Below are 21,518 nucleotides of genomic sequence, written 5' to 3'. Positions count from 1 at the left end.
AGGACGTTATGAAAATGATGCAAGGCTTCAAAAAAGTTATCTTGGTAGCTCAATTGACAGAACACTATATTACGATTACTGCCAACCTGGGTTCGAATTTTGTTGATAGCTTAGTCGTATTTGTAGTGGACAAAGCCATGACTCCTAAGAGTTTTCCTTGGGATTGTCCCGATTTCCTCCATCGTTCGAACGTCACTCTCCATTTCAATATTCATCGTCGTCAATTTCTTAGTATTCACACAAAACGCTGCGACGTGATGTAATGTGATTAGCATACAGATAGCATCAATCTGATGGACAGAAAGCAGGCCTAAACCTGTATTTCCCGATATCAGAAATGCATTCGATTTTGACCCTACGTGTGGTGTCGTGTCACTGATCTATTTTTGAGGACGATCTTTATAATAGAAAAGTAAGATATGACACTATTTTAACACTACGTAAGGTAATGTTAATAACAAAATTGATCCAAGGGTCAGAAAGGTACCACAATAAACTAAAAGACTATAAGCTGTCTATATGAAACTTCAAGATTAATTGCTGATTACATTAATTTCTATATACTTGTTCGAAAGTGAAATGTAAAAGAAAATCGAGAGCTTAAAATATTAAATATTGAAGAAGATTGAATAGAACAGAGAAATATTCTCTCCGACACCGGGGCTCGAACATGGGTTTTCAGCTCTACGTGCTGACGCTTTATCCACTAAGCCACACAGGATTCCAGTTCCGATGTCGGATCGAATCCCCTCAGTTCAAGTCCTACCTCTCAGTTTTCCCTTTGGCGGCCTACACTTATGTGCTTGTCACAGAATATGTGACAGTGGCACAATGTCCAACGCACTATGTACAGAGGTGCACTCATTACGAGTGACTAAGTGGCTGGGATCCGACGGGATGAGCGCCGTCTTGAATCACTAAGTGATTACTTACGCATATCATATTATTATGATGTACCGAAGTACATTTGATATTTCCGTGCAGGAATTCTACGTTGCCGAAATCCCTAGATGTCTGGGCTCCGGAGCTGTCATATACGTACGGCTTGATTCAAGGAGTTTGGCCCTTGCGAAAAGTAAGTAGATAGATTCAGAGCGAGTTACTCATCAGTACTGGCGGACTGGGTCACACAGGTCAGGCCACACAGTCGTAACACCTAACACTTCCTTCTTATGTCGCGGTACACTCCGCCTTAAAAACACACGTCACGTCTTATGACGCAACACATAGCTCGCTCACTATCCAAACAACCAAGGACAGGAGTCAATAACGTTGAATTGAGGTAGTTGTCTGGAATCCGGAGCTGTTATATACGTACAACAGTCGCCATACCTATGAATCATGAGATGGCGATTTCTCGGAGCTGTGTCACAATCGAAATCAGTGACAAATTTATCACAGCGACAAAATCACAGATCTTCACGTCATACCCCATCACTAGTGTGTAGGCGAACCGTCATGATGACCTAATTCATGACATTTATGATGTATCCGCGGCGTTTCTTTTCTATCGAACATAGAAATCTAATTGATTACGCTTAGTGTAATAAGACACGTTACGCTCAACTCAGCTATGTAATGCGATGCGTTCCTATGGCACCGCCACTTGGAACAAACATTTGAATAACGCTTGTTCGGAGAGTTTAATTGCCCAGTGTTACGCGTTCCAAGGGTAGCTCCTCCTCCTCGTGGGCTTGCGATTACGGTCCGAGCAAACACAGCAACGGGCCGCTGCCGCTATCTCAATAGTATGTCTGTCTGTGTCTCCCTCCGCTATCTTTCCTGAATCCCTTTCTCTTCTCAATCTCCTTCCCTGTGTTATCTTTTCGAAACCACAGGGGACTCCAGTTCTGTCAGACAGCTTTCTCTCTTCCTGTCTCTCACTCTCACTCTCCGTCTCCGTTTCGTCCACCTCGACGATAATTTCTCTTACGAGCCGCTCGGTCCATTTGTGCTGTATGGGCATCTGTCACGTAGATTTAAGACTCCATCCGGAAATTGACGTGTGCTTCTATTGTTTACACTAGACCTGTCTAATAGGATTTTGATGTTCGCTAAACTTGAGGCCATTAAACCTTCATATTGGTCATGGGGTGCAAGTGTATGCGGTATACAAAGCGACATTAACAAAGTTATACTTCCGCTCTTGCTAAGGGCAATATTGTAAGCGTTTGTGTCACAAGAAGTTAGGTTTTACTGTATTTAACAGAAACTTGATTGAAACATCACCATAATTATCACCACCTGCCGCGTCTGTGGCTCAACCGTTAGCGTGCTAATCTTATATCCAGGCGACCAGTGTTCGATCTAGAGTCCTGCGTAACCGGTTACGAAAGATAGAAGAGACAGATTGCTACTGAACGCCTGGAGCCATAGACAGTATGCGAAGCTTTTGCGTCTCGCAGAGTGGTCCAATGTTCGGTTTAACGAATGTCCGAGTCTCACTCGGTTGGACGGCTCTGGATCATGAAAAACGATAATATTGAGCCATCCAAGAATTCCAAGGATCGTTTCAAGGGCGCGATTATCATCGTGTACCTTCCAATTGATATTTCCTCCTCTCTCGCGCTCTCTTGATTCATTCATTCATTCATTCAATAATTAATTAATTAATTCATTCATTAATCCAGATATTGCAACAGCACGCATTATGAAGCTACAATCATTAGACTTGAGAGTGCTTTTATTTTTGTTTAAAAACTTTTTATCTTCCTAAAAACAATTTCTTAAAGGAATAATAATACATTCACTTATAATAATTAAAAGACATAGGTTATATTAACAACTACTCTTTCAGAAGTAACCTATGTATTTTGAGTTCAAAGTATGAACGTTACAATAGTAAGTGTGTACTTATTTGCTCTCCTATTTTCTAAGTAACTGTAATTTATTTTATTCTTGTATTTGTTTACATGTCAGATTTTCATCTATGCATTACGCTTATTTACTTTATTGTTACCGGTGTCCATTAGTTGATTTATATATATATATATATATATATATATATATATTAGTTATGAAGATAAATGTACCAAAGTGTCCAATCAATTATAATCCTATTTCAAGCTAACTTACTTACGGCTTTCAAGGAACCCGGAGGTTCATTGGCGCCCTCACATAAGCCCGCCATCGGTCCCTATCCTGTGCAAGATGAATCCAGTCTCTATCATAATATCCTACTTCCCTCCATTTTAATATCCTCCCATCTACGTCTCGGCCTCCCCAAAGGTCTTTTTCCCTCCGGCCTCCCAACTAACACTCTATATACATTTCTGGATTCGCCCATACGTGCTACATGCCCTCCCCATCTCAAACGTCTGGATTTAATGTTCCTTATTATGTCAGGTGAAGAATACAATGCGTGCAGTTCTGCGTAGTGTAACTTTATTCATTCTGCTGTAACTTCATTTCTCTTAGCCCCAAATATTTTCCCGAGAATTTCAGGCTAACACTTTTTTTAATTAGGCAAAGTATATTTCCTTCAATTGTTACTCCATTTGTGTAGTTACAAAATGTCATGAAAGTACCTGTATGAAGAATTGCGCTTGACATTCTATCATCTAATCTGTGGTTCCGTCTAGCGAGGCGCATCCGTTTCAAGGCCGGATATTCGAATGAATGTCCAACCTGGCCGGTTGATCTGAGACCGGTCGAATACAAACCGGTTCTAAGCGCTTTTCTGCAGCACTCTAGTTCGATCCCCGTCCAAGTCGTGATTGAATTTGTGATGAACAAAACAGACGTTGGAGGGGGTTTCCTCGGTGTACTCTCGTTTTCCTCTAGCATTTCACACTCTCCAGCTTCCCCCATTACATGTAGAATTTGAAATAGTTAAAAATAAACTCGAGTGAAATTTTGGTCTTACGGGTTTCCGATGCTGATATAGGAAACAGGAGTTCCGGGTCCTTGCCCTTCTCAGATGGGGTCCAGGTGGGGTCCTGGCTGTGGTTAGGACTGAGACAGGATAGTTCACCTGTCAGCATCGAATTCACGCATAGTACCCAAGTCGCCTATCGGAAGTGGACAATCATCTTATGTATAGGGCGCACAATGGACCAATGTAAGCCTAAATGCACAGATGCGTTCCAGGCCCGGCCCTTGGAAAGAGAAGTGAGTTATCTGCTTTAAGGATTGGACTTCGCTGTCCTAGTTCCTCACTCTTTGAAAATTTTGAAGAAACACTATCCAGTAACAAAAAAGGGAATTCTTGATCATATTGTCAATATGTTACAAGGACATCTCTCAAGACAAATTTTCTACTGAGAATCAAATCCTAACTCTCCTGGATTTGTAGGTAGAAACTCTATGGTTTGCAAACACTTCCATATATCATCATATCATTACCTGATCACCAGTAGCAACAATAACAAAAACAAAATAAAAACCTAAGTCAACAACATAACAATTAGACCAATGCAATGGTTAGATCTCCTGCTTGACAATAGGCTTGTGTTTATGGCTCATCATTTTCAATAGGATAATCCATTCTCTGAAAATGTATATCTAATAAAATTCTATCAGTAATTTATTCACTCTAGGTTATTTCTGTAAGTTTTAGCTAATTTATTATATTCTTATCGTTCTGAGATTTTTCAAACGTAGAAAGCGGATGGATTCTAGAAATTGAATTTATGCTGCTTTCAGCGAGTCCTCTTCCTCATGCTATGTCAACGTAGGAATTCTGTTCAAGTTGCTTTGAGTGCCTTTCCTTTTCCTGCTATTCAGTGTGCTAGCTGTGGTGCCCCACATGCATCTAAACGTGTAGGTTGTGTTTTCAATGTTTAATAGTTATTTAAATACATTCTAGGTACAAAAATATTATTTGACCCTTGATACTCATAGGTATGACGTTTGTTGTTACTACAGGGCGTAAGTGGTATAAGTTCTGTCCTTTTCACAATCGTCGGGGACGGTGTACAGGATTACAAAATGTCCATACGACATAGGGTCAAAACTTGATAGTTTTCCCAGAAAAAAGTGTTTCTTTTATTATTTTATTTGCGTTATACTGCTTATGTCGTTAGTAAAATTACGAAAACAATTGCATCAGTAGGTATATCTAGCAAAGAGTTAATATTTGTTTAAATAAATATTTGTGTTCTATTACGTTTTCATGAAATAAAATAATAATGCATGTTTAAATTTGTTAATATTCTGGTGTGAGAGACGTGGCAACGTGTTCAGCAGGCAGTACTCTGCACAGACGTACAGTACGATTATTTAGTCCTGACAGTCGCCGGCAATGTGCTCCTAGGTCAGGCGAGTCCATTAAGTTACGCTAAGGGATGTTCAGGTTAGTCTGTCGCCTGCAGTCAGAGCGATCGGATGTCAGGCATGCGGTATAGCGTTGTGTTTCCAGTACAGTTAAGCTGTCCTGCATTTCTTTACCGACCGCTCGCCCTTATCTCTACTCCAGAACTCTCCCCACTACTCCTATTACTTTCCCTCTTTCGCGTCGCTGAGCTGTCAGGTCTAAATAATCGGTCTGTAAGTACGAGTCAGATGAGTACAAGCTCCCTGTCCATAGGTCTACTGCAGAGCGGATGACAGTTCAGTACAGGGTATTCGATAAAAAACTTACAATGTCATTTACAGTTCAGGAATATCATATATTATTAATTTATGGAGCAAGTCGTCGTAATTCAAGTGAAGCAAGAAGGATGTACGGTCAACGTTCTTCTCAAAGAAGGTTATCTGATCGGCGAAGTTTTATAGCAGTTTCTCGACGATTTTTTAGAAACTAGGGGTGCTATTCATAGAAATTTCGCTAGCCCGCGCTACGAGCGTGCTAAACTAGCCCCGGCGATCGACTGTTTACTTGTACAGGATTCATATTATATCATATCGCTAACACTGGTTTATGAATACGAAAAACGTTAGTTCGCTGATCATCCACCGGAAGCCTGCACTAAGAATGTCTATGAATATCGCCCTTAGAGTCTCTTACCCCGTTTCGAAAATCACACAACCAGAAATTTGTTTTAAAATGATACTGCTTTACGGAAACGGGAGAGCTATTATTGTTTATTTTTTAGACGTACAATAAAAATGGAGCAATATTGTTACATAGGATGTGAATGTGTTATTAGTGAGACTGAATGTTTGTATTTGCTGCTTGTTTTATGTAAACAACAGTATTATCATGGTCCGCTTCTGCATTAGAACAGAGCATATGTTTTGCACCGGTATGTCTGTACCCGCTTGAGCTGTACTGTGTACTTATAAACCCCCTCTCCCCATCCAGCAACGTTGTAAAACGTCTAATATTGTAAACTTTAATAATTAGTTAAATATTGCAATTGGAAAAAATTGTAAGGGCATTTTTTCCCCTATGACATGAATAATCATCAGTTAAAATAATGGCACTTATACCTCTTACACTCTGTATATGCCATACGAATATTGTATTTTATGTCTCTGTTAAGATTTTGAGACTGCAATCCGTCATGACTTGCGAGAGTTTCTGAACAGAAATTAATAGTTCATATAATGTTTTGTAAAATATGATATAATCGTCAAAGTATGCTGATGTATTTTTTTCATTAGTTTTCCACCATATAAATACTCACTGGTCAGTATTTTCTCGCTATCTAAGAACTGAGTAATCTGATGTTAACACTCCTGGCTGTCCATCTGTCTTTAATTCCCTCACATCGCTTTATCTGCTAGCAACACGTATTAGAATCTTGTAGCGGCGCCTGAAGCGTAGTGTTTACATACGACACGGATGTAGGAGAAGTTGTCTACTCGGCAGCGGCGCAATCTCTTTACGCCAGTCTCATCATTTGCTGCTTCCTTGATTATCTTTCTTCCCTTTCGACAAGCTCTTTCTATACATGCTTCCTACTCTCTTCACTTTCGTCTCGCTGTCTTTCTTCCTTTTACTTCAACAGTTTTCAAGGTTTCATTATTTATAGCCATGTATGTTTTCCTTGCCTTCCTCTTTAAGTGGAAGCTGTATATATGTTGAAACTTCAATAGAAACTTCTCATTGTTGTTCTGCGTCAGGATGTATGATTGCCTAGAAACCAACTAAATGTAGAACAGACTGTCGTGGCTTTGTTCATAAGTTTTATAAAGTGTTTTAAGGAAAATTTATTTCGTTAAAACTGTATTTAAAGTTTATAGCGAAACTTCAAGCCATCATAAAAAGAAAGCGACACTGTTTCACTATAGTAATAATAATAATAATAATAATAATAATAATAATAATAATAATAATAATAATAATCATCATCATAATCATAATCATAATCATAATCATCATCATCATAATCATCATCATCTTCTTAATCATAATCATCATCGTCATCTTGGACACGACAGATGACGGTAGAATTCACGCTCACATGGCTCAGTAGACTTGAACGATAACATTGGGGTACAAAATTTTTGTTGCATTGATACCAACACTTGTTTTAACCAAATTTGAGGGTACTGATTTCAGATCTGAAGTTAGTTTTTCTCTTCAAGCCGTAGTTTTTTTTTTAATTCAGCATTTTAATTTGTTATCCTAGTGTTAGTTCTTCAAAATGCAATTCAATAATTTAAAGTCGGATGCGATCTTGGTTACCAGCTTGGCAAAGATATTCGTCATTTATTCACAAAAACATGTAGATACATCACAATATGCATTGCAATTTAAAAATGTGACAAAATAAAATAACTTACCTGGTGTATTAAACATATTATGTTTAATAAAGTAAAATGCGACTATAAATTTCAAGCTTTTCCCTTGAAAATAGCATATATGTCTACATACAGAAGGCATGTAATGCAAGAAAATTTATATGGATGGCATGAAAAATTCGAATAAGGTTTTATTTATGCAAGAATTTGCGCTTGTAACTCTTGCGTTTGTAGACTTGCTCACAGCAATCTCGTTCGATGTTCCAGCAGTAGTGTACAATCATATTCTTGTTCCATCGCCCTTGAAACGCTCTTCCATAGTCTTCAGCTCTTGATGGAAGGACTGTCCCTGTTCATCACTAACAACCCCATGGTTCTCGGGGAATTGGTCAAGGTGACTGTTAAGGAAATGATTTTTTACACTCCTATTTCACCCAAGATCGCAGAAAGCCAACATCTTTCTTTCAACCACAACCACACAGTTGTCCGCCATAATGTTCGATACCAAATGTTTTTTTATAACTGCTACGAAAGACAGCCATATTGCACTCTTCTTGTTATTCATCTTCCTGGAAAATTATTCGTCACTTACAAGGACACAAATTTGAAATCCATAGAACACAAATTGCAGAGCCCATTTCTTGTCTTGGTCGCCAAATTGAACTTCAAAATAGGTTTTATGGGCACGCCTCACAAGCGTTGTTATAGCCTATTACGCCTTTGGCGAGAAAGTGTGAAGCAGCTACATATAAAAGACCAGGCATCATGCTTATTCACAAATGTATATCCCATTGAAGATGCTTTTATTGACCATATGATTAGTATGCAACCATTAAATGAAAGTGTAACAGACTTTGTTGATTTCATTAATTGCTCCTAAGATTTGGTCTTCGGATACTATTAACTTACTTCTAACAACCACAAATGGATGCGAAATTCCTTCACGTGTAAACCTAAGCTTTCACGGAATTAATCGAAATCTTCCGAAGGGAACTTCGCGTAAGGCAGTCGGTCATTTTTTGTCTAACAAGTTACATTCGCGAAGTGTTAATGGTATAAAATCAAATATGATGGAAAGTTCAGCTATAATTAATGTTTATGGTACCAATTGTACTGGGTGAACAGTATAGAGCAGAACAGAAGCCTCGCGCGGCCTTGCGTCCCCCACCTTCTCGCACATATGGGGGATAAACACATACGGTAACAACCACTCTACCTGGTGCAACTTCCCTTGTTCAACCGTTGGATGTATACTTTTTTCGTCAATGGAAGAAGTTCGCCAAACGTTTTTGCGAGAGAGTTTTACTCTACAACATTGATATTGGCCTCCAGAGCCGTAACGCTACCATCAACCTGCAACCCATAATCAGTTCAGTGTCCCCATATTCACTAACATGATTAAGCATGCCTGCAAGAAATCTACTTTTCCAGTTGAATGTGATGCCTTTGAAGCTCCTGCCAATGTTATCTGGGACACTGAAAATTCGAATTGCTCAACTCCCAACTGCAGAAACGCATCATTAATCCAATGTGCTTATTGTTGTTTACATTACTTGTGCTTAACGGATTTCTACATCAACACCGACAAACATGTTTAAGTATATGTAAGGACAGCTAAAATTAGTAGAATAACCATTATTTATAGATGAGTTTCCTTCCGTACTCATTATTATACCAATATCTATCTAGGCTCATAAACATTATATAATTTCACTATGGGCAGCTAAAATGGTACCATATACATTGATTACAGCTGAACTTTCCATCCTATTTGATTTTATATCATTATCAGCCAGAGACTTCGCGAATGAACCTTGTAAGACTTTACATACTTCAAAATAAATGACAGAAATAATGTTCCTAGAATGAATCTCAAATATAAAAAACGAAAAACAGTATATTGAAGAGCTGATTAATAAATATAAGCAAGGGAACATTAGTAGAATCGCTTCTCGAAAGATTTCTTAATACTATAACAAAAATGACAATGATAATATGAGCCTTTTCAATTCCTTGAGAAGTACCAAATTAATGGTACGATGGACAGCATTTTTAACACCGTAGTTGCTATGCTGGAAGTGAGAATCCTAAGTAGCTATAAATTGGGAAAGAAAATGCTGCAAAAACATTATCGCGCGCAATTGATGTATTCCCTAACCTGACTTGATGCACTCAAATTAAGTAGAAATATTTCATTCGCGCAATTTATCATTTTACAAAGACACGCATTAACTAACTCAAGATTGCCTTGAATTTTTGTTAAATAATTTCATTTACAAAAGCAACAATAGTGAAATATTTGAAATGGAAGTTTCTATAAAATTAACCACATTCTTTCATGAAGAAATCCGGATTGATAAATTTCTATTACCTCTTTTAATAAAATTACGGAATTATAAATGTTTGTAACTTTTGAATAACTTTGTAAACTTCAGTTATTTTTGTGGCAGGTTATATACAGAGGATTTACCGCCACTTACGGACTTATTTCAGGAGACATCCTGAGCAAAAAATGTCATATAAATATGTGTCCTAATCTCAATAGAACATAAATATATTGTAAGTTCACAGGGCTAACGGCTTCGAAGCTGTGTACCTGGTTCTAATGAAGTGCACTGGTAGCAATCTAAACATGGGGGCATGAGATAGTTACTCTGCCTGCCATTAAAAATTCACTTCACAAAATCCCCAAGGTAAAAAAAAAATATAAAAAAAATATTTGAAGTTGTTAGTAAAACACTTTTTTTTTTAGTTTTAAGGGTAAAAGAATACAGAATGTACTATTGAGAAGTATGATTTCTTTAATTGGCTAGTGTTCGAAGCTAAAAATGTGTTGTTAATTGCTTTGTACAGATTGTGTTTTTCAATGTTTAACTAAAAATTACATTAATCTTACTCACCACAACAATTGTTACAAATAATACGACTTAAGGAACTTGATTCTTTACAGTTTAATTATCCATGCTAATGTACAGTCTTGAAGAATTTACAACAGTGGCGTAATTTGTAACAATTTTTGTGATATATGAGTAAGTAAAATGTAATTTTGTAGTTAAAAATCGAACAAAAAATCTGTACGAAGCAACTATAGAATTCACAACACATTTTTATCTTTAGAATACTAGCTAATTAAAGAAATGATACTCCTGAATAGTTCATTCTTTATCTGTAACATTCTTTTATCCTTAAACTAAAGAATAACGGTATTTTACAAATAAATTCAAATTAGTGTAGCTCTGAAAATACTGAGAGGACGACAAATGTTTATATGAGATATTTTCTCAGAATATCTTCGGAAATAAGCTCTGTATATCCTTGTGAATCACTCTGTATAAATAAAAAGAGCAACAAAGGTACTTTGTCTTAATGTATCCATGATTTGTAGACAAATATGAATAAATTAAAGTTGCCGTGATTGGATAGCGATGTTAGCGTTGTTTGTGTCGATAAGCCTGTAAGAATATGACATGTCATTGACGTCAGAGTTACATGTTAGCTTTAGGTATCAATGTTGCAGGTTAGACAAGGGCGATACCTGTTTACACGTTGTAACTATGTTTACGTTACACGTAATGAACCACCTGATTTCTAATTAGCGATTTTCCTAATCGACCTGACCACTCGAAATGAACAGTGCGGTACAGTTCGTTCAGGATTGATGTAAGCTATCATCAGTGTAGCAAAGGAAAGCGCCGATATTATGTGCACTTGTGTAGTCTCGCGCGTAACAAGGTTCCGACAGCAATACGTTTTGCTTAAAAATCATCATGATCAACAATAACAACGGTACGTGCAAGTCTGCAAATTTGTTCCATTTCTAAGAGCTATCATTTTCATTTCCAACTTGTATGGACCCATTTAACAGAACCGTTAGTGTCAAACTGAAGTGCTGAAGTAAAATCATATCGTAACTAGGGTAATTTATAGGTCATTGAAGTAATGTATAATTTTTATTAGTTTTGAACATGACTTTTGTGCGGAGGCGATTATATTATTACAGGGCAAGGGATTTTGAGTACTATAAGGTAATCTTGAAAAATAGTATATGGGAGTATAGCCCAAGGTTAAGTGAACTAGAACCGAGCTACTACATTGACGAAGGAGAAGTACAGTACAGTCATGGAAAATGACACGCAACTTGTTACAAAATTATTTGAGAACAAATCAATGTATTACATATTAAAAAAATATATATTGGCCTACATACATAATATACATTTCATTTTGAAGTAAATAATTGAATCCATTTGTTTTTTTGAAAGGACATATCACTAATTCCCATCGTGTGAAAATTAAGGAAATACTTAAAAAAATAAATCATTTATATATTAAAACTCTTCTCAAACTATCACATGGGCACAATATTAACAATAAGAAAAATACAATTATTTTAAACCTCTTAATATAGTTTTTTTGTTGGATTCCCAAAATTTACATCAATTGACTGATGCCCTTAAAAAAAAAAAGAAAGACAGAGATAGATCTATACTTTCTCGACATCGCAAATGTTACAATATTATACAATCAATATTAACAAAAATAAATCTTATAATAACGCACACATTGTATCCTTCATCTGACATAATTAAGAACATTAAATCCAGACGTTTGAGATGGGAAGGGCTTGTATCACGTATGGATGAATCCAGGAATGTATATAGAGTGTTAGTTAGGACGCCGGAGGAAAAAAGAGCTTTGGAAAGGCCGAGACGTAGATGGGAGAGTAATATTAAAATGGATTTGAGGGAGGTGGGATATGGATTAATATTGCTCAGGATAGGGACAGATGGCATGCTTATATGAGGGCGGCAATGAACCTCCGGGTTCTTTAAAAGCCATAAGTAAGTAAGTAAGTAAGTTAGTAAGTAATCTTTGTGTCATTTTTATTGTACACAGTGAATATTATTTTCAAATTTTTCATGGAGAACGACATCTGTTACATGGAAGAAAAATACTTGGGCCTACAGATGAAAAAACTGTGTTCCACGTTGGCTGACACAGTTGCAGCATACTTGAAATTAGGCACATCACTTAAATGTACATCTTCAATGACCTCATTAGGATATGTGTTCGATAACACATTTGAAATTTCAGTAAGTGTGCTACATCCACTGTGTTGACGTGAATATGTCTATAAGTTCGGTCCAGTACTAGGATGCGATCCCAGAACGTCGACCGACACGTTTTCAGACGAGTTTTGTCGCGCCTATAATCTTGTATTTCTATACTGCATTCGAATGAAGTATAGGGTGATTGACAGAGAAGAATCAATGTATCCACGTAACCTATAGTTGGAACGGGTGGGGGGGGGAATTTAAGGCAGGAATTAGATCGCGAAGCAGCCGAGGCAGTGTAACTTCGAGTCTCAGGATTCAATTTGTCACCATAAGCACGTTTGTGATTAATAGTGCTTACATGACGTTTTACGTTAAACTCCTAGAACTGTTACATAACGTTCACAAAATTTGCAGAATAGTTTGTTTTGAATAATAAACACACCAACTTCGGAAATACGTGCGCTTAATTTTGTATACACTGTACTTATTTCATTTTTCGGCATATCTCTGCAGGAAATGTGCACGAACTGCTGTTTTGATACACTTGAACACAACTGCACTGTTTAGTTGTTTATACTCTGACGGAGCAAGTACTGTCCAGGTTCTGAAATAATTTTGCAACAAGTTGCGTATCATTTTCAATGACTGAACTGTACTCCTGCTTGATCAGTGCAGTAGCTCGATTCAAGTTCACAACAACTTTGTCTCTATATACAATATTTCACTATTACTTTATAGTACGTACTCCAAATCCCTTCATTATTAGTTTCTTCCTGCGAGAGGCGATTCGTTTATGTTTGTTTTATTAGTTTGACAAAATAACGAATTGCAAATATGAATTAAAAGAGAATTTTGATGGAATAATGGAGTAATAAAAAGTCATATACCTGGCAGAAGGAGAAACATTGAGGTGTCAAAATATCTATCGCACAGTTTTACTTTCAAAATTTCCTGATAAACGAATAGGCCTAAAAGTTATACTTTTTGTAGATGTTTGTTGTGATGACGGCGATAATGATGATTATGATTGTGATGATACAAGCGCAGGCTTTTGATGAGCTATTGTGTCCCGCGTTTCTACTTTTTCCTTTCTCCCCGTGAAATGTATTTACAGTCTCACGAGAAGTTGACCCGCAGAGACATCTGTCCATAAAGTTCGGGAACATGATGAAGCAAGGAACAGTTGGTAGGTAATGTTGTCTAGAATGGATTCCTTTATGTAAATCTAAGGTATGGGACCTCAAGTTTTGCTTGCCTTTCAAAAGAAGCCGTGCTAAAAAGTTTATCGCCCTCGGCCGGCTTTATACTTTCGAAATTCGGTTCCCATTACAGACATGATAATACTACACTACCGTTGGCGATATTTATTTGGTATTCCTGCAAGAGTAATTATATTTATTTTCTGTTATTTTTGTGTTCTCTTCACCTCTCTCTGTATTCGTTTGTGTGGTAATGTTAATTTTCATCTTACATATTTATTACAATAGTCTTCAGAATTCATCCCTGCTGTAGTTCTTAAAGGCAACTTTAGTATCCATTTTTTATCCTTTTAAATTGTTAATAGCTAAGAATTCAAGATCAAAGATTTTCAACAGTATAGAAAGTAGATATGATTAGAATATTATAAACATTTTATAACTACAGAGAGATAAAATAAAAAAACATTTCACATTCTTCTAAGCCATTCCTGCTAACCGCATGTAATCAAAGATTTTCACCATTCATGATGTATAGAATGCAGTTAACAGCAAGAAATGTCGTATTTCATAATATTTTGGTAAAAGTTTTATATTTCATAAATACTCGTCATGTTCTTTTTGTTTTTTTGTTTTTTTTTTTTCATATTTTGCATGGTTTAACCCTCCCTTAATAATTTTATATAACTACAGGTAAAGCGGGCTTTCCATGTATTATAAACAGACAACCGAAATATTTTCCAGGAAACACTTGTAAATCCAAGCCCCTATTCCTTCAACATTCCAGAACTCCCGAGAGCAAGTGAAATCTAAATAATATATTTCCCTTCATTGTGCTCTCAGCGTCAATGAATTCCAGAAGGCAAAAGAAAAGAAGTGGTTCCTATTTTACTTTTGTTAATTCTTTTAAATCTGTATTTCCATGCCTCCTTTTATGTGTAAATTAGTTTTTTTAATCGGTTTCAATCTGAAATAATTTTTCTGTCGCTTAATTTCTTCTCCCTTTGTAACTTCGTAGATTTTTCAATAGTTGATTAAAAAAATTATTGTACGTACATACATACATACATACATACATACATACATATATACGTACGTCCACACGTGTGGAGTAACGGTCAGCGCGTCTGGCTGCGAAACCAGGTGGCCCAGGTTCGAATCCCGGGCTGAGGTTTTTTCCGGGGTTTTCCCTCAACCCAATACGAGCAAATGCTGGGTAACTTTCGGTGCTGGACCCCGGACTCATTTCACCGGCATTATCACCTTCATATCATTCAGACGCTAAATAACTTAGATGTTATACAGCGTCGTAAAATAACCCAATAAAATAAAAAATACATATATACAGCCATAATACATACATACAAACATACATACATGCATGCATACATACATACATACATACATACATACATACATACATACATACATACATACATACATACATACATACATACATACTGTTACATCCTGTATAACTCTTCTAACACCTATGACGTAAAATACCGTAAATCTTCTACATAATGTAAAACAAACAAATTATTAACATTCAAATACACTTATGAAAAGAGTTTAACTCTGGAGGTAAATATCAGAATGAAGTGCAAATATTTCACCAAAGAATAGAGATTATTAAAAGCCAAGATAAATTTAAATATTGCGTGAAATCTGATTGTAGTAGATGCGGTGAACTGAGGAAAATTCAGGTGAGTATGACTGCTGTGGAAATCGTTCTCTAATTAGAGAACAAAAATCTCGTTCCCAACGATTGTAACTTCAATGGTGTATCTGGTTCTATTTGTTAATTAAATGAGTCAATTAGTTAATTAAATGTGGGCAGTGGAGGTATTGTCCCGGAATAATAGAAAATCTGAGGATAGAAGCTGACAAGCTGTAGGCCTATGTGCGTGTAAATAATTGATTTGATAATTTTATCGTTGAAGTAAACTTGTAGTAATCACATGTAAAATGTCCCTATGCTTGTTCGCGGTTTGTCCACTCCGGAAAGTTTTACCTCCCGCAATTCAAAGTGTTTATTGATGCAAAACTGCCACTAATTGGGACTACATGGTCCCAACGCGGTATATGAAGAATTTCACACAATGACTCCGCAGGGGATCGAACAAATGCACTCTTCTCCAGTCAAAAGAGTTGTTACAGAACGCGATAGCTGCGAGCCTGACTGCTGAGTTAACAATTTTGTTGACTAGTGTTCGATTCCATTTCTTTTTATTCTTTCAGGAATTCTGAGTCGATGAAATTTTTTAGAATGTGTTCTTTCGGGAGGAATATAAATCTGTGGGTCTCGTATTCTGTATTTAAGGCAAGTACAAGGACTCTGTCTCTAATAGAAGGCTCTATGGAAAGGTTGTCGACATTTCTCGCTTAAATCAAAATTTTGAGGAAGCATAATGGATTCATATCTGCGGGCTAAATGCTAGCGAACATGTTACGTTGCTGGTGTATAGTAGTGGCAAAAAAAAAAAAAAAAAAAAACCGGACCGACCCTTGTAGCTGATTCCAGAGCCTTGTTCACTCCAGAGCACGATAGACTGGTAACTAAGACTTTCGTGGTTCGAATCCTGCCTGGAAAGGAAACTTTTATTTGTTCCTTATTCAAATTTATTCCCAATACTTTTCCATTGCAGTGATATTTTACTACTTAATTAACTTACTATTCCCAGAACATGAATTTTACCAACAATCGAAAAGTATTGGGAATAAATTTGAATAAGGAACAAAAAAAATTCCTTCCCAGCCAGGATTCGAACCACGAAAATCTTAGTAACCAGTCTATCGTGCCCTGGAGTGAACAAGGCTCTGAAATCAGCTACAAGGGTCGGACCGGTTTTTTTTTTGCCACTACTGTATTACAGGACGCATCTCAAGATACGTCTACTGTAGTCCGTAACCTATCTATGCGATTAAGTGGCATGGTATTTAAAATACGCTATAGACAGGGATCGGCAAAAATGTAATCCTGATCACTAGCAACAATGAAGTCGCAGGGGCAGCGCAGTAAACTGTCTTTGCTTCACCCCCTCCCTTCCGTCCAACTCCCCTACAACTCCAGTACACAGGCATCTATCAGTGGCGGGTTACCTGATTACATTTAGATTGCTTCTTTCTCAAAACCTTCGTCTGTTCGGAAAAGTGTGTTTCAGGAAGAATGGGAGGAACAGTATTTGTTTTGCATATGGTGGCAATGTAGACGCTTATGTTCTAAAATGCTAATAGGCAGTTATAAATCAAACATCTAGCGACATTACGACACATCATAAGATTATCACGAAATCATAGGTGAGCATGAACATATCCAATGTAATTGTAAAAGGTAAAGTATACAGTAGAAAATAAGTATAAACATAATTTTCTTTTCGTAGAGTTAGACATTAAGGACCATTATTCATAAACATTCTTAGCGCGGGCTTCCGGTGGAGGATCAGCGAACTACCTGTTTCGTATTCATAAACCAGTGTTAGCGATATATCATATGAATCCCGTACAAGTAACCAGGCTAGTTTAGCACGCTTGTAGCGCGGGCTAGCGAAATGTCTATGAATAGCACCATATAAAAATTAAATTTAAATAACAGTTCCGGCACTAAAATATGATGAAACAAGCTATAAGTCAAAGGGAATTCCATTCAAGTGATGTTATTACTTTGGACATCGCAAAATCATTGAAGTGCTACAATGAAGGAAAGTTCATTAAAACATGCCTGAATAAAGTTGCTAACATTATTTTTCCCGAAAAATCTGATGTTTTTAACAGTATGAAATTATCCACACGGACAATACAAAGGAGGATAAGGGATATAGAAACACAAGCTGCAGGAGAAATAAAATCAAAGATGCCTCAAACTGTCGTCTAGTCTCTCGCTTTAGGTGGAAACAGAGATACTGATAGAGAAGAATTGGCAATGTTCACCCGCGGAGTTACGAAGGATCTCTCTGTATCAGAATATTTGCTCGATGTCATTGCACTTAAAGGAAATACAACAGGAGAGGAGTTTTCCAAGCATGAGGAAAATATATAGCAGACAATAATCTGAACATAAATCAACTTGTATCTGTAGTAACATACGGGACTCGAAATACGACTTTAAAAAGTTTACTAGGTGGAGTAACGTGTTATTAGGAGAGTTGTAAATAAGTGTGGACATAAAACGTTGCCATTGTATAACACACGAGACTGGCTTAGATTTATTTAAAATGCTCTCCATAGTAAATATGTGTAGTCCTACCATAGGTCGCCTGCCTCTACCCTACCTAGCTGCTATGTTTGGCTCTATATTCAATATATTTCGGAATACTTGTTTTCTGAACGAAAACTAGTAATATCTAAACAAAGATCGTGACTAGCAGGCGAAAATTTACAAGTTGTATTAAGATTGGCAATTTGTGACGTATTTTCCTAGGTTGTTGTAGCACAGTAAATATAAAGGTGAAATAAAATATAATGTCCATCTATAAATAAATATTATTGTGTAGTCAACGTCAGATGGTTGTGTTGAGAGTCCGCCACTGGGATCCGGAGTGCTCTACACTCCTCAATTGATATTACATCTTGTGTATTGCGGCTTGCGTCCAGTGATGTCATAGTCAGTACAAATTTGCCGACGGCTGCTATAGAATATCGGAGCTAAGGTGTTCATACTTTTCTGTAGACGTGAGCGGATACAATCTTGGAAACGCCACGCCTTCTGGTTATACTATATTTAGAAAATTGAAAAATGTTATATCATATTTTTTCTCATAAATCAGAAATAATTATATTGATATTCCACAGAACTAACTCACAGGAACAATAATTATTTTAAAATGTGTATTACAATTCTGCCTGACCACAACAAAAGACCCATCAGGAAATTAACTATAAAATTAGATTAAATTAAAAGCATGCCATTCCACTATTCCACGATTCTGATAGCTTTTGGAACGTAATTAAATAACCAACAGTCAGACCACTTTATTTACTGCCTACCATTCGAAACCCTCTGAAGTGGTGAGCTAGAGACTAGTTGAGTCCCACAGGCTGTTCATAGGTATCGTGCACAAGTTTCTGTTTTTGTTTGGTATTTTATTCAATGTTTGGATATCATTAAAGTATGTAGGCCTATTATGTAGACCAGCCGTCGGAAAATTTGTACTCACTATGAAATCACTGGACGCAAGCCGCAATACATAAGATGTAATATCAATCGAGGAGTATAGAGCACTCCGTTCGGATTCCAGTGGCGGACTCTCAACCCAATCATCTGACTTGGACCATACAATATTGATTTATAGATGGACAGATTATATTTTATTTCACCTTTCAACAACCTAGGAACATACGTCACAAATTGCCGAGACGTAGATGGGAGGATAATATTAAAATAGATTTGAGGGAGTGGGATATGATGATAGAGACTGGATTAATCTTGCACAGGATAGAGACCGATGGCGGGCTTATGTGAAGGCGGCAATGAATCTGCGTGTTCCTTAAAAGCCATTTGTAAGTAAAGTAAGTCATTATATTTATTGATTAAAGTTCTCGTTAACTCTTTGTTAAACATATAAAATTTACTTTGTCATACGTTAAAAGTGTTAAAATTGTTAAAAAATGGTATTTACCTTCGACAGACGGCCCGTTTCGACGCTATGTGTCGTTGTCTTCAGTGTCTCTTGAACCACTGGTGATTTTGACTCTGCGATGTGCAGTTGTCGATGGTAGGGGTGACTACAATAATATAGAAACAGATATGGAAATTTTACACATCACACCAAAAAGTTCACAGTTAAACATCCTAGAACAGTACGAAATATATAAGAATACAATAGCACACCCACAATAGATACTTAACACACAACTACAGTTCGATACGCACACATTATTTGACGTCATAATACATCACAACATACAAACAGCCAACCCCCACCATAGGAACAACACACCCCCACCCCTACCATCGACAACTGCACATCGCAGAGTCAAGATCACCAGTGGTTCAAGAGACACTGAAGACGACGACACATAGCGTCGAAACGGGCCGTCTGTCGAAGGTAAATACCTTTTTTTAACAATTTTAACACTTTTAACGTATGACAAAGTTAATTTTATATCATTATATTTGTTCAGATATTAGACGTTTTCGTTGAGAAAAAAGTTAGTGTTCCGAAATATATATTTAATATAGAGCCAAACATAGCAACTATGTAGGGTAGCGGCAGGCGACCTATGATAACCCAACACATAAGTTATTATTTTTTCTATGGAGAGCATTTTAAATGAATCTAAGGCACTCTGATGTGTTATAAAATGGCAACGTTTTATGTCCTCACTTATTTCCAGCTGTCTTAATAACACAGTCCATCTAGTAGACTTTTTTTAAAGTCTTATTTCGAGTCCCGTATGTTTCTACAGATAAGCCAACAAATTGTTTTATGTTCAGATTCATTTCTTCTATAGGCCTATATTTCAGTCATGCCTGGAAAACTCCTCTCCTGTTGTATTTCCTTTAAGTGCAACGGTATCGAGCAAATATTCTTGTACAGAGAGATCCTTCGTAACTCCGCGGGTGAACATTATCAAATCTACTCTATCAATATCTGTGTTTCCACCTAAAGCGTGAGATTAGACCGCTGTTTATGCATCTTTGGTTTTATTTCTAGTTCAGGTAGTGTTTCAATATCCCTCATCCTTCTTTTTTGTATTGTCCGTGTCATACTGTTGAAAACATCAGATTATTCGGGACAAATAATGTTAGCAACTTTATTCAGACATGTTTTAATGAACTGTCCTTCATTATAGCACTTCAAAGATTTTGAGATTTCCAAAGCAATAACATAACTTGCATGGAGTTCCCTTTGACTCATAGCTTGTATCATCATATTTTAGTACCGGAACTATTATTTAAATTCATTTTGTTTAATGTTTTAATTGCTTCGCTCCGTCCAGTCCTAAGAAAAGAAACTTGTTCATACTTATTTTCTACTGTATACATTTCCGTTTACAATTACATTAGATATGTTCATGCTTTCCTACGAGTTCGTGATAATCTTATGACGTGTCGTAATGTCACTAGATGTTCGATTTATAAGAGCCTATTACAATAGAATGCAAGAGGCGCCTACATTGTCACCATGTGCACAACAAATACTATTCCTCCCATTCTTCCTTAAACACACGTTTCCGAACAGACGTTGAAGGCTTTGAGAAAGAAGCAATCTAAATGTGATCAGGTAATCTTCCACTGATAGATGACTGTGAACTGGAGTGGTAGGGGAGTTGGACGGAAGGGAGGGGGTGAAGCAAAGACAGTTTTCAGCGCTGCCCTGCGACGTCACTATTGCCAGTGATCACGATGATATTTCTGCCAATCCCTGAGAAGAGTATTAATAGATTAATGCGTTGGGTTATACAAAATAACCGTCAGAAACTAATACAGATGAATGAGCGTGAGCTGCAGGGTATTGTTGAGTTAGGAAACTTCTGGCAAAGAATGACTTCATTTAATTACTTGCCCATCACTTGACACTGTTTCACATTTTGCATTTCAGAGAACATGTCTGTAGTAATCTTGGAGTTTCATTGTACTTTCAGTCTTAAATACTTTCACTTTTATGGGTTCTTTATTTCCAGTAACCCTATT

The sequence above is a fragment of the Periplaneta americana genome, chromosome 11, assembly GCF_040183065.1.
Source record: "Periplaneta americana isolate PAMFEO1 chromosome 11, P.americana_PAMFEO1_priV1, whole genome shotgun sequence".
NCBI classification, from domain to species: Eukaryota; Metazoa; Arthropoda; class Insecta; order Blattodea; family Blattidae; genus Periplaneta; species Periplaneta americana.
This window is presented reverse-complemented; position numbering follows the sequence as displayed.